This window comes from Camelus bactrianus, chromosome 4 (genome assembly GCF_048773025.1).
Source record: "Camelus bactrianus isolate YW-2024 breed Bactrian camel chromosome 4, ASM4877302v1, whole genome shotgun sequence".
NCBI lineage: Eukaryota > Metazoa > Chordata > Mammalia > Artiodactyla > Camelidae > Camelus > Camelus bactrianus.
The window spans coordinates 1,216,681-1,233,282 of record NC_133542.1 but is presented as its reverse complement, the minus strand read 5'-3'; the positions used below and the strand labels follow the sequence as shown (position 1 = coordinate 1,233,282).

Sequence of the window (16,602 nt, the reverse complement as noted above, 5' to 3'; positions counted from 1 at the left end):
CAATACTCCAGATCAGCAAATTCATCCTGATTTCAAGCCAGTGATGTGCCATGAGGTGACTCAAGGAACCAGGCTGAAACCATCGGCCAGAAGAAATAGGAAAAATGTCAAAGGCAGGTGTGAGGTGTGGAAGGGGTGACCCTGTGACCCTTGCTGCCATGAGGCAGGATGCTCTTGCGGGCTTTCTGCACAGGCTGGCGGGCTCACATGACTCTGTTTAGAAGGATATCAGCCAACAGCTGTGCCACACGGGCTGCAGCCCGTGCTGAGTCACATCTAGTAACGGTTCTGAGTTCATCCTTAGACGACATGACCAGAAGGATCTGAGAATCAATGATGGAGAATTACCTGAATGAGTATTCCATTTCATTCCTTGGCAGTAAACCTTCAGCTTTGTACAACATAAATATTGACAAAGATATACACAGGCAACCTATTTGAAAGCCTGACTGCATAATTGCATCTAATTGAGAAAAGCGGGATCCGTTTCGGTATGCTAGGTCTTTGTTTGGCTCGGTAACCGATGCTTCTGAGACCCAAAGCATATTCTAGTATAACCGACAGCACAGAAATCCCCACTGATGACTTACTCATTTCAGGGTATTCATAAAATAACCCCAGTTTGCCCGTTGGATACAGATGGTTGTCCCATTCCCATCGTGGGGTGGTCTATTCTGCTCCCGAAACTGTGGCATCATTAGATTCATGACCCATCTGTCAAACAGATCAAATTATAAAGCAAGATATTATCAGACCAAGGTCATAAAAGTATTACTGACATTTCAAGCTGAACACATCATCTTCCCAAGAATTTAATTTCTTGTTTTCAGGATAAATTTCTTTTTATTGCTGCCTACCTACACTCAAGTATTGTGAAAACTAGTCCTGACTACGTACCTTGTGTTTACCAAAATTGTAACGACTACTACTACTTTATCTCCTACCTCCTTTTCAGGTGGGCACTTTAGCTTTTAGAAGATACCTACCCTCATTTGTTTTTTCCCCCATTTCTCTGCTATTATCCACCATGGCATTTCCAGTTTGTAAATTGTCAGAGAAAATAAGTAAAAGAAAGAAATACAGGGTCGGTGAGCTGGTGATAAGTGCTGCAGAGGAAAATAAAGGAGGGCGAGGAATGTGTGGTAGGGAGGAGTGTGGATGGGGCAAGTGACCTTTGAATAAGGCAAAGACGGAGGCAAAGGTGTGGGCAGAGGGAACAGTGATCACAGGCCTTGAGGTCCCTCACGCTGGACAGACAGCATGGAGGCTGGTGTGGGCCAGAGTGAATAGGAAATAAGTGGTGGTTTTGGGGGGTGGAGCCTTAGAGGCTGCCGTGAGGATGTTCATTTTTCCCTCTGAAGGAATTGTGGAACCATGGAGGATCACTGAGCAGAAAAGTGATACTCTACCGTTGGATCGAACAGGTCCAAGACCCTAATTTCAGCTGAACAAATCAAGGGCCAAAGAAGTGACATGCCACCTCAAATTCAGTGCAGAGCTTGAAAGAAACAGCCTCGACTCGCAGCCCAGTGCTCTGCACCCTTCTGGATGTTGTCCCACAGAGCTGTCTCTAAGGTTAAATTTTTTCCTCACTCAGAGGCTTGTGGGACAACTGAATGCTTCCCCCTTTTTCAAATGGCAATTTGTCCTGAAAGGAATTCGGAGTTGGCAGTGAAACAAGGCATGGACCTGTAGACTACAGAGCTGTTGTTCCTGAAAGCAACAGCTGGCGCGTGGTTTACTCGTGGAGTTCAGCAGAAGAGACAGAGCAACAACAGACAACTTAGCATCTGGCGGAGCTTCGGCTGACTGCACTGCACGTTTGGATGGATTTCAAATTTGGACAGTGAGGCGTCTTCACACGAAAGGCAGGTGTATACATCATACATGCCCACACGTCTGTATGCACACACACGTGGACACACACAGAGTATATGATGTGACTTGTAAAGAGCTTCCCCTGCTAGGTTTCCCACTGCCTCTGATCTCAGCTTTAACCTTTCCCTGGCCATGCTCCCAGGGTTGCTACGAGATTTCTTTGCAATGGAACATGCCCTTCGCTTCACAAACTTTCCCCAATTCTTTCAATGACATTAGGGGAAGAGCAGGGAGCTCTGTGAAGTGGTGGGGATATGGACTCGAGATACCCCTGAATCTGAATCCACACTTCATGGCTTATTTGTTATTTAACTTTATTTACATTCAAAATGCAATTGTTGCAGATCTCAGAAGTTGATTTACACTCACTGCTGTGGCAGAATGTTGCGGTCAGTAGACCCACCACTGGATCCTCTTATTCAACACGTCCTTCCAATAATTCAGATATTACTGTATCACAAAATGCCCATTTCTATATTTTGATACCTGCTTTTCAGTATAATTATCTTCCTTCTTTATTCTCTAAATCTTATGATTTTTAAACATTTTTCTGAGAAGTGTTCCACAGGCACTTTACATATGATAAGTTGATAAAGAGATCCTGGAGCTCAAAACCACATTTAAATCCTGAGATAAACTCAACTGTGCCGTATACATGGATAGGTTTAGTCTGCTTCCTTTGTTACTTTGTTTAGTAATTTTTGTTTCAAACAAGATCCTACTGTATATCACAGGGAACTACATTCAATAACTTTTAATAGCCTATAGTGGAAAAGTATATGACAAGGAATATATATATATATATATATGTATGTATATGTGAATCACTATGCTGTATACCAAGAATTAACACAATATTTTACACCAACTATACTTTCAACAAAAAATGTTGAAATAAAATTGGGAGGTGAAACTTCGACTGCCCAGGCTGCTGTCAAGATGAAACGATTCAAAGCAGGCCAGGTATTAGCAAACCCCCTAACACATCAAAACCCCATATGGGATCTTCTTTTTGAGCAACACAGGCTAACCAGCTGTGGTCACCTGTAAATAAGGTTGAAGTCACTTAGACCCTTGGCTTGGGAACGCCGTGGCCACCGGGGTGGCGGTCACTGCAGCACCTACGAGAATGACGGGGACAGCCTGCTCCTGACGCCGCTCCCCAGGCCGCAGCCCGGAGCACTGCAGTCAGGTCTGAGGTCCGGCCGGGAGCGCACAGCTCCACAGCCACTCGGAGCCCTGCGGTGCGGGTGGAGCTGGGACCGCGCTCGTCCATCACCCTTCCAGGCACCCAGACTCGGGAGTCCCCTGGGGGAATTTTTCTCTGCCTCATAATTCCTGTCTCAGCCTCTTGTGGAATGCGGTCCATGCCCAACGGAAGCAGGGCTTTAACCCTCCGGGACCCAAATCCATCACCGCTTGGATCCAGGATGTAACTTCCATGTTAACTCACCTGCTGCTCCCTTCTTGTGCTGAACTGCCCTCCCCCGTCGATGACATTTGGTCGTATTAGAAGTCCCGACTTGCTTGTCCTTAGCTAAGACTCTGAGCCTCTTGCTCAGTCTTCCTGACTGGAACCACTCTTCTGTGGCAGAAAAGCTTGGGCTGTCGGCAACCCATCATTGTCCTCGGTCTTTTGGGTTTTCTGTTGGTTTATGGTTCTCATGCAGGGATACCAATTTGCACATGAGAAACACCTGTAGACATTTTAAAAAATACAGACACTGGATCCTCCCCACTCTCCAGCCAAGGCTGGAAGCTTTCTCCCTCTAGCAGGGGTTACATAATAATTTGCTTGGGAATTGACCACACATATTGGCAAAATCATGGTAAATTGCCCTTTACTCAGTGCTTCCCACGTGGCATTTTCTACTTCATGTTGTCTTTGTACGTTCATTATCACATTTAATCCCTGAATTTTAGATAATCACCATTTCTTTTGAGGACACTCCTACTTGCTAATCTTGAATACAAGTATCTTTGATTCTCTTAATCTATTTCATTCCTGAGTTTCCTGTTCCTGGATTTAAAGAGTGAATTATGGACACATGTATTTAAGATTCTCTTAATATATCTATCTGACTCATCCTCTAACCAAATCATATCTGGAGAAGAGAGATTTTCTCTTTTAAATATTTGCATTTCTTTACTATATAGTAGTGCATACACACGGTGGAAAATGTAGAAAGCATATAAAGTAAGAAAATTACAGCCATACATTATCTAAACACCAAAGGACAGTGCTATGTCATGTTGGGCATTTAACCATTTTTCTTAATATTTTATCATAAAATTTCCCTAGGGCAAGTTACTTAACCCTGGAATTGTACTAGACTTTTGTCAAGTACAGAATAACATTCCCAGAAATGACCCCAACATCAAAATAGTACGTGAGGCTGGGAAGGCCATAGGGCACTCAGCTTATTCTCTGAGTCCTACAAAGAATGCTGTTAATTCACTGATGTTACTCATTCGATGCCTGTGAGTCACTCACTCACTCAGCTGGCTCGGACTGAGACCTACTTTATACCAAGTGCCGATCCAAGTGCTGGGGAGACCCCAGAGAGAGAATGGATCACGGCATCACTGTCCTTCTTCATTTGCTCCCAGAATCCTACACAACAAACCCACATGGTATTGGGGGGTGGAGGCAGGTGAGATATGGTAAAATTCATTTCATTATGTTCCTTTAGACATATTTAAAAAGCATGAAAATAGTCACTATCTTTGATAAGTTTTCTTTTCCCTTCCTATGTATTTTTGAGGATGGGTATAGTTTTGGGGCAGCAAGAGTAATTGATAGATCTTTAGTATGTTAGGATTTTATATGAAAAATTAAGAAGGAAACTGGCACCTTATACAAAGAGAAGAGGCAGTGAGGAAAACACAAGCCACCCTCGAACTTGGCTACCATTCAGAATTTCTGGTATTCAAAAAAGGGAAACATAATTCAAAATATTTTCCCTAAATATTTTAGCCCAGAGTAGAAATACATGTAGGCAAAGTTCAGCTCACTGGAACCTACAACAACGTGCTTACTTAAGCGAAGGTATAAACAGACCACAGATACTATAATGCATCCTTTACTTTAAACTAGTTAATGTGAGCAAGTTTCATTTCACATGAATTGCTCAGTACCAATTTAGGAAATATATCCTTCTTGATTGGTAAAAATAGCTCACTGATAACCAGATTCAACAAAATTTAGTGTTAAATAATTAACCTATTTCCTTCAGGAAATGCTTTTGAGTAATCTGAGTTAAGTATTTCCTCTATCTGATCTATTTCTTTTCACAGAGAAAAGTAGTATTATTTGCACATGAGCTACTTTTACTCCTCTGGAGAAATCTGACTGTGAGCTCAGGGTAAGAGTTGTCTACTGCACAGTAGGGAAAAAAAAGATTCATTTCACAGCAAAGATCAGAATCTTTTTTTTGAGGGGCATGGTGAGCTGGGGGACAAGGGAAATGCCTTTGTTTAGAGACAGACCACAGTAATCCATCCTGAAGCTGAAAGATGAAGACCTTGTGAAGAAATGTGGAAGGACACACTGACACACAAATGTGTTCACTCTGCAAAAACAGAAAGAAGGAAAGAAAAAATAATTTAACTGCCCTATAAAGAGAATGGACAGAAAATTGGTAATAAGTGAGAGTGAAGGAAGGTTAGGGAAGGGAGGAGAAACAGTGAAAGGGAACTTGGATGCGGTGGGCAGAATAGCAGGTTTCTGGAGCTTACAATGAAGGATGATAAGAAAAAAAGTAAAGTTTAAAAAAGTTACAAAGTTTAAAATAGTTTAAAAATTAAAAAATGAAGTTAAAAAAATAATTTTTTTATAGTGGCATGGAAGATTTTAAAATGATGGAGGTTTTTTATTTCAAAATTCAAGTTGTTTGAGTTTCTCCTCCATGCTCCAAACAACAGTAAGAATTGCTTGTGTAATTGGTTTTGGGGGACACCACAGAGAGGGGTGAGCAATGCAGTTAGGCTGGCCAGGAGCAGAATGCTTTTGTGGAAGGCAAGACAGAAGAGAGATCAACAGTTTCATGAGGACAGAAACTCAAAGCCAGAAATTATCTTAAAAAGCTTAGTGTGGTGGGCAGAAAAATGTTCCCCCCAATATGTCTATGTCCTTATCACCAGAAAATAGGAAGAGGTCAGTTTCCCTTGCAAAGGGGGTCTATGGTTTCAGATGCGGTTAAAGTTGCTAACCAGCCTTCTCTAAGAGAGACGAGCTGGATTATAGAGGTGAGCCCATTGTAATCACCAGGGTCATTAAAGTAGGAAGAGGGAGACAGAAGAGGGGAGAGAGGAGAGGAGATTTGACCACAGGATCAGAGTCAGAGGCACACAACCATGCTGACCATGAAAGAAGGAAAAGAGGTCACAGGCCAAGAGACGTAGGTGGCCTCTGGAAGCCAGAAAAGTCAAAGATACAGTCTCCCCTGAGGCCTTCAGAAACAGCCGTGCCAATATTTTGACTTCAGCAGGCTCCTGCGTTCAAGAACACTAAAAGGTTAAATTTGTGTTGTTTAGTGGAGACTATTTCTTTTTTCTTCCTACTACCATGTCATTTGGGGATACTTGTTACAACAGAAAGCGAATACACTAAGCTCCTTGAAATGTTCAGAAATTGCAGATAACACTGGACTGTCCACTTTGATATGGGATTGGGCTTATGTGAAAATCCAAAGGACAGTATGACCTTTGCTAACATCTGCTTTTCTCATTTTAGGAAGAGAACAGTAAGTCAAAACCTCTGTAGTTATTATTTTAGACAAGTGTCTCTTAAAACATTATGTAACCCTTTGCCTTAGGACCCCAAGAGAGTCTCTGTTCTTAGAAGAACATGGATTCCGTGAGATAGGGTCTTACATCTGAGTCCCACAGTGGTCTCTTATTGGCAATGAGAACTTGGGCAAATCATTTACCTTCTTTAAGCCACAGGATCTTCATTTGAAAAGGAAGATAAGAATAAGGATTGTTTGGGTGATTAAATTCTACTCACAAACACACGCACACACACATATATGTACAACATTTAATACAGTGACTAACACATACTAGGCACTCAACAAATTCCTGTTATGGATTTTTAAATGCATGTATAAAAGGAGGAGAAAGTTGCGGGAAGTTGTGGGAAAACTTAGTTCACGGCCCCAAAAAGGGCCATCTCTCAACGGGCTCTGATCAGTCAGTCCCCAGTGATGGGCTAATAAGCAGAAACTATAGCACTTGAGGATTTAATTTAAACATAAAAAGGGAGGAATTTAAACATAATTATTAAACAGGAGGTATGTTTACACTGTTGGCTGGATCATCTTATCTGGAGAGCTTTAATAAGCAGAGAGTCTCCCCTGTTTTAGAGATGGGCATGCAGGAAAATTACTTGGATGGGTGGGCCGTTCTCACCCCAAGATCACATGACTTAGTACTCACGGAAGTAACACCTCTTGTATGTTTTTCCAGATGGACTGTCCTCCCATGATTATTGTCAGCTGCATCATCAGTTCAAGGAGACAGCCACCTGGGTCACACTGGAATATTAGAAAGAAAATCTCATTTAAATTTTAGATAGCTCTAACATGAAATAAAGTCATTATTTTATGCCTAAAAAAATCTAAGGAACAGAGAGTAAAGACACTCTTCATTGGGCAACTAAGAGAAAACATGAAACAGGTTAGACTGTCAGAACACAAAGCTGTATTCACACGTCTTCATTTCTGTATTTTCACAGCCAATACACCAGATCTCCAGGATAAGTCACAAATCTGCCCTTAAAGAATGTGATGTAGAAACACGAGGAGTAGTATTTGACAAACTGGAAGAAGAACACCTTCATGGCTAGGTTGTTCTCATAGTCAGTCTGGTCCTTGGGATCTCTGCAGCTAGAATAAAGAAAAGTTAAGTCTGTAAAACTGTGAACAGCCTTGAGACCCTAATCAAAGCCATGGACACATGAGTTAACATGCTAAATATGTATATATATTTATATATATATATATACACAATTCACACTTTTTTCCATATAAGCTGTTTTGAATTCCTTAACATAGCTACTATGTTAATTCCAACTGTACACACTGTTGTAAGAGTTTCTCCCACTATGAATGCAATATCACACAAGGCAAAAAAAAAACAAAGTCACCCGTTCCTTAAAATTTATAAGCACAACAGTATCCAATGGGCAAGAACTGTCCTCTGTCAGGTGTAAGTTGAAAGAAAGCTACTTCTACACATCCTGCTAAGTGAAATTCTCTTGTCTCCCTGAACGGCAGGAAGGTAGGACTATTGAAGAAAACAAACAAAACACGGGGCAACTTGCTAGAAGCATTTGGGGAACATAAAACATCCTGCTAGTTCAAAATTTGAATTGGTCTTAGTGTTTTCAGAAGATGACCACTGAGCAGACAACTGGGAGAACGACCCAGCCACATGCAGTGTGTGGGAAGCAGTTAACTAGGGCCGCTAAGCCGCTGGCTGGGATACAAGCCAGAGAGAAGAAACATTTGTTATAGAAGCCACAGCTGATGAGAATTGAGCTACACTAACAGGAACAGCATGGGGGGAGGACACATAACAGTGTGATTACTTGTCCTCTCCGTAACGCACAAGCAAATCTGCCACTGGAACCACGACCCTCTTCCACTTATTTGCAATAGAGAGACTATTTACTTTCAACAATAGGGTACATGATCTAATGTAATTGAAATTATTATTAAGCACTGACATATTTACACAGAGCTTGGACATTCTAAAGCTTTCTTTGTCCCTTTTACTAATGCATAGCTGCAGCTAATTCACTTCTCATATAGGCTAGAGAAAATACGTTTACACTTGAAGTTTTCTAAAGACTGTAATGTACTGGAATTGAAGTGCCTAAAAGATAAAGTCTCTGTTTTGACCTGGTTCTAAAACTGGTGTAGAAATGACCTCAGCTGCAGAAGGAGCTTAACAGACTCAGTCATCTTGATTGCCACTTTCTCATATAAGGCGTTCAGGGTCACGATGATGTTAAAACTGATGAGGGAAGCAGTGATGGGCGTGGCCCACCTGCACAGTCAGGTACTTCTGGATTGGGTCTCTTCCATTCAGGTTCTTGGGAAGTTCTGCTGAAAATACAATGAACACTGAAAGTCCGTAGACAATGATCCCAATAACTGAAGCAATGGTCAACAGGACCTGACAACCCAAAAGCCCAGCAGCATAAGGCTCACTAATGATCATATTTTTACACAGAAAACTTGCCCCCAATCTACGCTTAAACAGACAACATGCACGTGCTGTAAACCTCACATAAACCTGAGAAGTGATGTAAATCGCATGTAAATGCCACAAGAGACGTGAATATCCGGCATGTTAAATTTTAGGGGAGGAGGAATGAAGGATGTCAAAAAGAATGAGTACATCCACTAATGTAACATGCTGACAGCAGGAGCAGCTGTGTGCAGGGCATAAGGAATATATGAGAACTCCACTTTCTGTGAATTTTTCTGTAAACCTAAAACTGCACTAAAGAAGGAAGCCTGTTAAGTATATCTTTAAATGGCTGAAAATGGAGTAACTGGTGGCATGTTCTTTTGGAGACAAGTCTGTGATAGCAGAACCAATGAAAGTATCCCTTCTACATCTATAGAATTATTTAGGTTATGAACTAGTTGTAACCCATGAAGGGGATATGCTTCCTTTCAAGGGAGAACCTATCACTGATTCAGGGGTCAGCAGGTGCTAGCTGTCATCTTCATTCTGAATAGGACCAGTGAAGCTGTGGACATGCCCTGAGGGAAATAGTGGAAGTGACTGCAGGTCTCTGGTGATGAAAGCTTCACATGCTTTTCATACTCCTTGAGATCTTAAAATGGCAGGTACTCCTACTCCCTGCATTTGCACAAGATTCATGTCCCTGATCCATTGTAGTTCTGACTGTGTGGACTCAAGGGCAACGGGAGTGTCTGAAGCATAATTTGCACGTGGCTGGTAAGGCTTCAGTTCCTCACTAGGCAGGTATTTTTCTGCCCACTGAAGAATGCACATTAAAGGTACCATTTTTAAACTGTTTTCCTTCCATCTACCTTCTTGGTCATAGTCCAGAAGCATGTACTCAGGGTCCCTGGCTGCTCCTGATGGCTGCCCCAGAGAGAAAGCTACAAAGAATGTGAATTTCAAGACTAGGTGAACCACATCATGTTATTTACAGTAACAGCGGGAGGCTGGCTTGCACCTGCAGGGGAGAGCAGATGGAGTGTTTACAAGCCCCTCCTGGAGCCACACTCCTGCATCTGGATCCCAGCTCCGATGCAAGCTGTGGGGCCTTGTGCAAATTTCTTAACTTCTAGGGGCTTCAATCTCCTCACCCATATAATGGGGGGATAATAATAGCAATTTATAGGACTATTGTGATGAGTCAATGATTTACTAATTGTGAAAACAATTAGAACATTAACCACAGGCATGTGAAAAACTATACCTAAGTATTAGCTATGAATATGGTGACCAAAGTCTTAAAAAGGTGTTTTTCTTAGTTTTTAAGCCATCACTTTGTAGAGAAAGCATTTTATTTTCTCCTCTACTCTCTTTCATCATCCTTTTCTTCACAGTAAGTCTTCATGATTGTGAAAGGAATAACTTTTTGGTGTGTGTGTGATTAAATGTGAAAATTAGTTAAGGCTGTGAAAAATGTATTATACAAGGTATATTAAGCCTTCCTCTCTTGTACAGCACATATAGGCTATTTAAATACTATGCAATTTTAAAAAGTCTGCATAATAATTTTTTAATTATGTATTAAGTAAACTTAATAGTTAAGATTCTTTAAATGCTTACTATTGCTTCAGCACACATCTATTTTTCTAAATCCTCACAATCACCCTGTTGGGAAGGTAATATTATATCTCTTTTACAGATGAGGAAATAGAGCCACATGGAGATGATGCAATTTGCCCCAAATGAAGCAACTATTAAGTGAAAGAACTGAAATACTCAAAGAGCCCGAAGACACACTAACTGTAGAGCACTGTCTACTACATGGTCTGTGAAATCAATTGTAATTCATTTCAGAACTTTTACAAACTTGACACATTTCCATTTTTCTTCCAAGCACTTAATGGGTTCAATATTTCTTATGAAACAGGAAAGCTTTCCATTCCCCTTCCTCAAGTTTCTTCTTATTTATCATCTTTTCTGATCATAATTTTAACATTTGCTCATTAAAGATAATTTGAAAGTACTCAGTACTGGACAGAACTGTTGTCCTGGATCTGTCCCCAGTCTTAGAAGAGGGCCCAGAATTTGCTTTAGGATAAATAACCTCCCTTTTGTTTTTAGTCCTGTGATTTAAGCTCAATTAACCAACTCATTCTGAAGCACCAGAGGTAGATCTCAGTTGGTTTAAGACAAATAATACCCCTCATTGTATTGGCCTCACACATGATTGGAGAATTGGCAAATAACCCAGTAAGAGCCACTATTATGTGAGGAGATACGTGCTTGTGCCCATGTGAATGATAAGCTTCCTCTATCAAGAGAGGAAGCTGCCAAAGAGACCTCTCTTGGTTTGGATGGATGATCTGGGATGGTGAGTGCCTAGAAGCAGCATGCTGAGACATCTTTGGACACAGAATGAAGACAGGACAAGACCAGCCCTTGACATCATCTGGGCTACAGTATCTCTCCTTGACTGAAGCCAGACCTCAGATCTGAGGTTTTCATTTACAGGAACCAATAAATCCCATGCATCCCCAATTTTGGGTGTTGTTTAAACACATTGGAAATTGATTTTGTCACCTACAATGAAAGGACTCCAACTCTGAAAATGAATAAAAAATAAAATAAGGAAAATGCTTCTACCTATAGACATAATTCCTTCAGAAGGGTACATTGTTTGTATATTACAAATCATTTTATATATTAATTTTATTCTCAAGCCTATCGTAAGCGTAACACTTCGGCATGTCATAAAATATTTTCATGGACACACTTTTTCATGGCTGCAAAATATTCTACTTTGTTAACGTTTGGAAGAATATTTTGGCTGAGATTTTATATATATATATATATATATATACATATAAAAGTATGTCTGTGACTTGCATCCGTACTGACTTTTCCCTGCCATTTTGAAATACTTCCTGATTAAGTTTTTCAAAGCTGAATTAGTTGATTAAAGCATATGAATATTTTTGACTCTTGATATCAACTGCCAGACTGCTTTCTAAGAAAGCTTGAGGAGTACACTAGAAATTAACACAGCATTGTAAATCAACCATACTTCACAAAAAATATCCAGTAACCTACGCAAGGGATTGGTGATCACTGGCATTTCATCCTCATAAACAGAGCTGTGTCACTTGAGAGGTGGAAAACTACTTCATTTTGATGTGAACTGAGTGAATTACCATTGGAGTGTGACATCTATTTTTCTTTGTGAATGTGTGTTCCTTTTCTCTGCCTTCTATGCTCCTGAGATTTTTTGATGTTACCTTTGAAGTGATCTGAACTCTCTATGTATTGAAGGAATTAGCCCCTTGTTGGATTTGTAAACAAATAACATCCTCTGGTGTTTTGTTTAAAATTAGGATGCTTCTGATGCATGGAAATCTTTGTATACTTTCCTCAGAAACTTACTGTTCATCTAGAGTTTGTGTAAACATCCATATTTATTTCTAGTTTTTTTCTAATTGTGTTACTTTTTAAATGTTTCTGGAATTTATCACAATATATGGTTCACTGTATAATTTCAATCTTTTCTTTTCCCCCCAAGTAGCTAACGAGTGTTCCATTCACTGAATAACCTTTATTTATCTCCCTGATTTGTAATGCCTTCCATCTCTTATATTAAATTATTATTGATATCAGAGCCCATATCTGGACTTCCTGTCCTATTTTCTAATCTGGCTATTCTTGAACTACTAAAAGTCTCATTATCTTATTAATTATTATATTACTAATATGATTTTATTCACAATAAACCCCAAATCAATTTTATAACTTCTGATATTTTGGAGATATGATCTTTTAATCTAGAATCATGTGATTAAAGCATCTTTTATATCTTTCAGTAGTTTTTACTTTTATTTTTTGATAGTTCCTACTATCCTTTTCTTAGGTTATTCTTAGACATTTTACCTTGGTTGTTACTCTTGGAAAATTTTAGAAATCTTAATGCCTCCATCTGGTCTCTTAATCAGACCCTGGAGAATCCTAAACCACTGATCTGATTTGAACAAATGAGGTGAAAAGAATAGGGGGAAGCACTGTGAGCAGAAGAGACTGTGGAACCTCCAGAGTGGCGCCCTGCATTGGCTCAGATGTTCTCTGGAAAAAGTTTTCTCTATGAGACTTCATAGTTCCCAGCTTGATTTTCAGTTTTCTCAGGATTTCACATTAGATTTTAAAAAGTCTGTGGCAGGTTCTTACCCAGAAAAAGAGCACTTGCACAAAGGGTTATATGTATAAACTTTCCCCAGGTGGTAAATGGAAAACTCTCTTCTTCCTAATTAAAAAAACAAGTTAAGTCAATCAAGGGATTACACCAATGAAATGACTTTTCTCCTAATTGGTCAATAAATCCTAAACATAATTTAAAAAAAATAATTTTCAGACATAGCCTCATTATTTGTAATTGCATTGGTTTTTTCCTTTTTTTTGTTCTTTTCTTTTCCGTTAACGATGTCAAACAAACAACAAAATACGTACAGTGTTCATTTTAATACTATTTTTTGAAAATGCATATGTGAACAGTAAACTATTTCCCTGAAATGGTCTGAGCTTGGGGGTCTGGGTACCTGACGAGGCCTGAGCTTGCCTTAGATTTCAGAAGTGACGGTAGTGACAGCATAGAGTCCGTGCAGGACAGAATGTTTCACAGGTGTCGGCAGCTAACTGGTCTCCACTGTGTGTTTCTTGGTTGAGCTTTATGTGTTAATTAGCTACAACTATGAAGTTTTAGAGTTTACATTATAGAGTTTATATTTCGAATATTTTTAAGAGATGAAATCAGTAAGAATCAAGGTTTACCTGGATTATAAAAACAGATATAGTATAATAATAGCTGTCCCTAAGTACATGGCCCTTCCTCTGTGCCAGGAAGTCTTCCAAGTAGATTCTGTACATTACTTCGACCCGTCATTGCCACAGTCATGAAGAAGCAACCCTCTTATTCTTATTTTATAGGAAACTATGGCACAGAGAAGTTAAGTTGTCCAAGATCACTCAGGAAGCAAGCTGCTGTGTTCAAATATGAATTTAGGCAACTTCATTCCCAAGCTCTCACTACCACAACGCTGGCCTCTCTAAACAATGGAGCATACTTTCGCAAGTAAAGTAAAATGCTTCAATTAAAAAACTAAACAAAAAAATATTAGGCAATTTTTTAAAAAAGGAAGTACGATAAAGTGAAATGAGTTTTCATCTTCAATTTTTCAACAAGCATGTTCTAATGAAAATTTAAACTTATTAGCTGGCAATTTTAAATTTAAAATTGGCAGTTTAAATGACCAAAAAACTTTTCTTCAGTATTTTTTGTATGCTGCCAATATGATACGTTTTTGTTTTTCAGGACTCAAAAGCATTATGAACATCTAATTTTGTCTAAGTTTCAGCTTTCAACTCTGAATGTACAGTCTTTTACCAACATATGCTTTGACCCCCATCTTCAGTTGTAAACAATGGGAAATATTCATAATGGGGATTATTAGAAGCTTATTACATTGTAAAAGACAAATGTCACTTTCTATTGGTAGCTGAACCTCATTTTTTTCCATTTATAAAAAGAGGAGTTTTACCTGCTCCCTCCAGAACTTTTCAGTGCCAACATTCTGTAGATCTGTGATTCAATTTATTAAATCTATAGTTGGAGACATTTTCAGATGCTCCTAGTAAAAGCATTTTCTTTCCAAGAGTTATTCATGTTCACAACATACTGTCCTGCTGCTGCTGACTGCAAGTACCATCAGCTCTAAATTATCTCAGCTGATGGAAAGAAGCAATAATACAGATGACTCAAAAAATCATCTTTTCATAGCTCTGGAACGTTGATACAAAGATATATATTATTATTTTTTAATTTTGCAGCAGGAGTGGCAGCAATAAATTTACATTTCCAATTATATAAAATGCCTAGCTCAAACACTGCTCAAACACTGATGGCATCTCAACAAATGTTTCCCTGCTTCTCCTAACCTTTCTCTGACTTTAGGATGAGAGTCATGCTGCTTTGTGCACATCCCAACCGGAAGTGGGAGCAGTGACCGGGACTTAGTTAAAGACAAATGGGCACCTAGTCTACGATGAAAAGGAGGCGGCAATAATGAAGGCACATGTGAAAAAATGGGAGTCAACTATAAAAACCAATGTGTCTTTCCTCCTACATCTATGTCATAGCAGCTAATTTATATTTTGCATTTATTTATTGGTGTTATGAAAGGATAAAAGTCAATGCCTCTTTTCTTATACACTTATACAAGACTTTTTCTTTTCCCCCTTTTTACTGTTACTATGAATGAAGGACCACACTTCTCTTCTGTGTACACCATTCCAGTCAGTGCTCCTTCAACTTGGCTGCACATTAGAATAACCAGAGGAGCTTTAAAAACTTCCCTATGCCAGAATGCACCAAAGGCCACTAAGTACCATCCGAGTTAGCAGTGATGGAATCCAGGCACCAACATTTTTTAAGGTACCCTGGTGATTCCAACATGCAGCCAAGGCTGACAAGCCCAGAAGTAAACAGACTAAAGTGCATCTAAACAGCGCCCGCTTTTCCTGGGTAATCTCATCTGTCTCCACGTGGGGACACCGCGCCTCCTATTCTGGCTGGACTTGTTCTTCCTGTTCAAACGTGTCCCATTTTTACTCAAGTTCTGCCTGGCGCCGCTTCCAGAACTCCAGAAGTAAGGTGACTAACAGAGAGAGAGAACAGCAGAATGTGGATCTTCAGTGATGACTGATGCTTCAGAAACCAGTACTTAATATTTATTACCGTTAACACTTTGGTAAACGGTTAATAAAATCACATTTATTTATAGGCGATACTAAAGAGAAACATGAGTTAATGCCTTTTTTTAAGAAAAAAGAAAATGTAGATTATTTATTGAACTTTTGGAAACAGACTAGCTCTCTAGCTCAAGAAAAAGTTATTAACGTGATGGTCAGACGCAGGTGACTGTGTCTGATGCTAAAGTATCTGCTACCAGCACATTATGCCCACTAAAAACACAAATATCAGGGGGATGGGTATAGCTCAGTGGTAGAGCACGTGCTAAGCATGTACAAGGTCCTGGGTTCAACCCCAGTACCTCCATTAAAAAAGAAAATTAAAAAAAATAAAATTAACTGTCACAATTTAAAAGCAGTGCACGGTCCACCCTCCAAGCCTTCTCCTCACATCCCTTTCTCTTCTGTCCAAAGGACCTGAGGGTGGGGAAGGGGATAACAATGCTTTAGTAACCCTTGCATTTCTATTTTCCACCACCCCAGTCACACAAAATTAAAATAATATTCTTAAATATGGAAAACTGCCATTTTCCTCAATCTTCGGTAAAGTAATTTTTAGAAATCGTCAATCTGTTTTAAGACTCGTAACTTCAAATAGTAGACAAAAACAACATGAAATGTTTATTGAAAAATGTGGCTTCAGGGTAAATCCCCTAAGCCCTTCTTCCAACCAGACTGTTACCCCTAGGCCCTAACTCTAGAGAAATTCCAGAATAACCACTGTTCCCTCCA

At 39.6% G+C, this 16,602-nt stretch overlaps 1 long non-coding RNA gene across 1 annotated transcript in view; it reads right to left on the bottom strand.

The window, feature by feature from the left end:
• Positions 1-6,705: 6,705 nt before the first annotated feature.
• The window catches only part of LOC141577418 (uncharacterized), a 48,837-nt gene continuing 38,940 nt past the window's right edge, over positions 6,706-16,602 (bottom strand). Inside the window, exon 7 of the long non-coding RNA XR_012506278.1 lies at positions 6,706-7,415. This is a non-coding gene — a long non-coding RNA (uncharacterized LOC141577418). The remainder of the gene's footprint in view (positions 7,416-16,602) is intronic.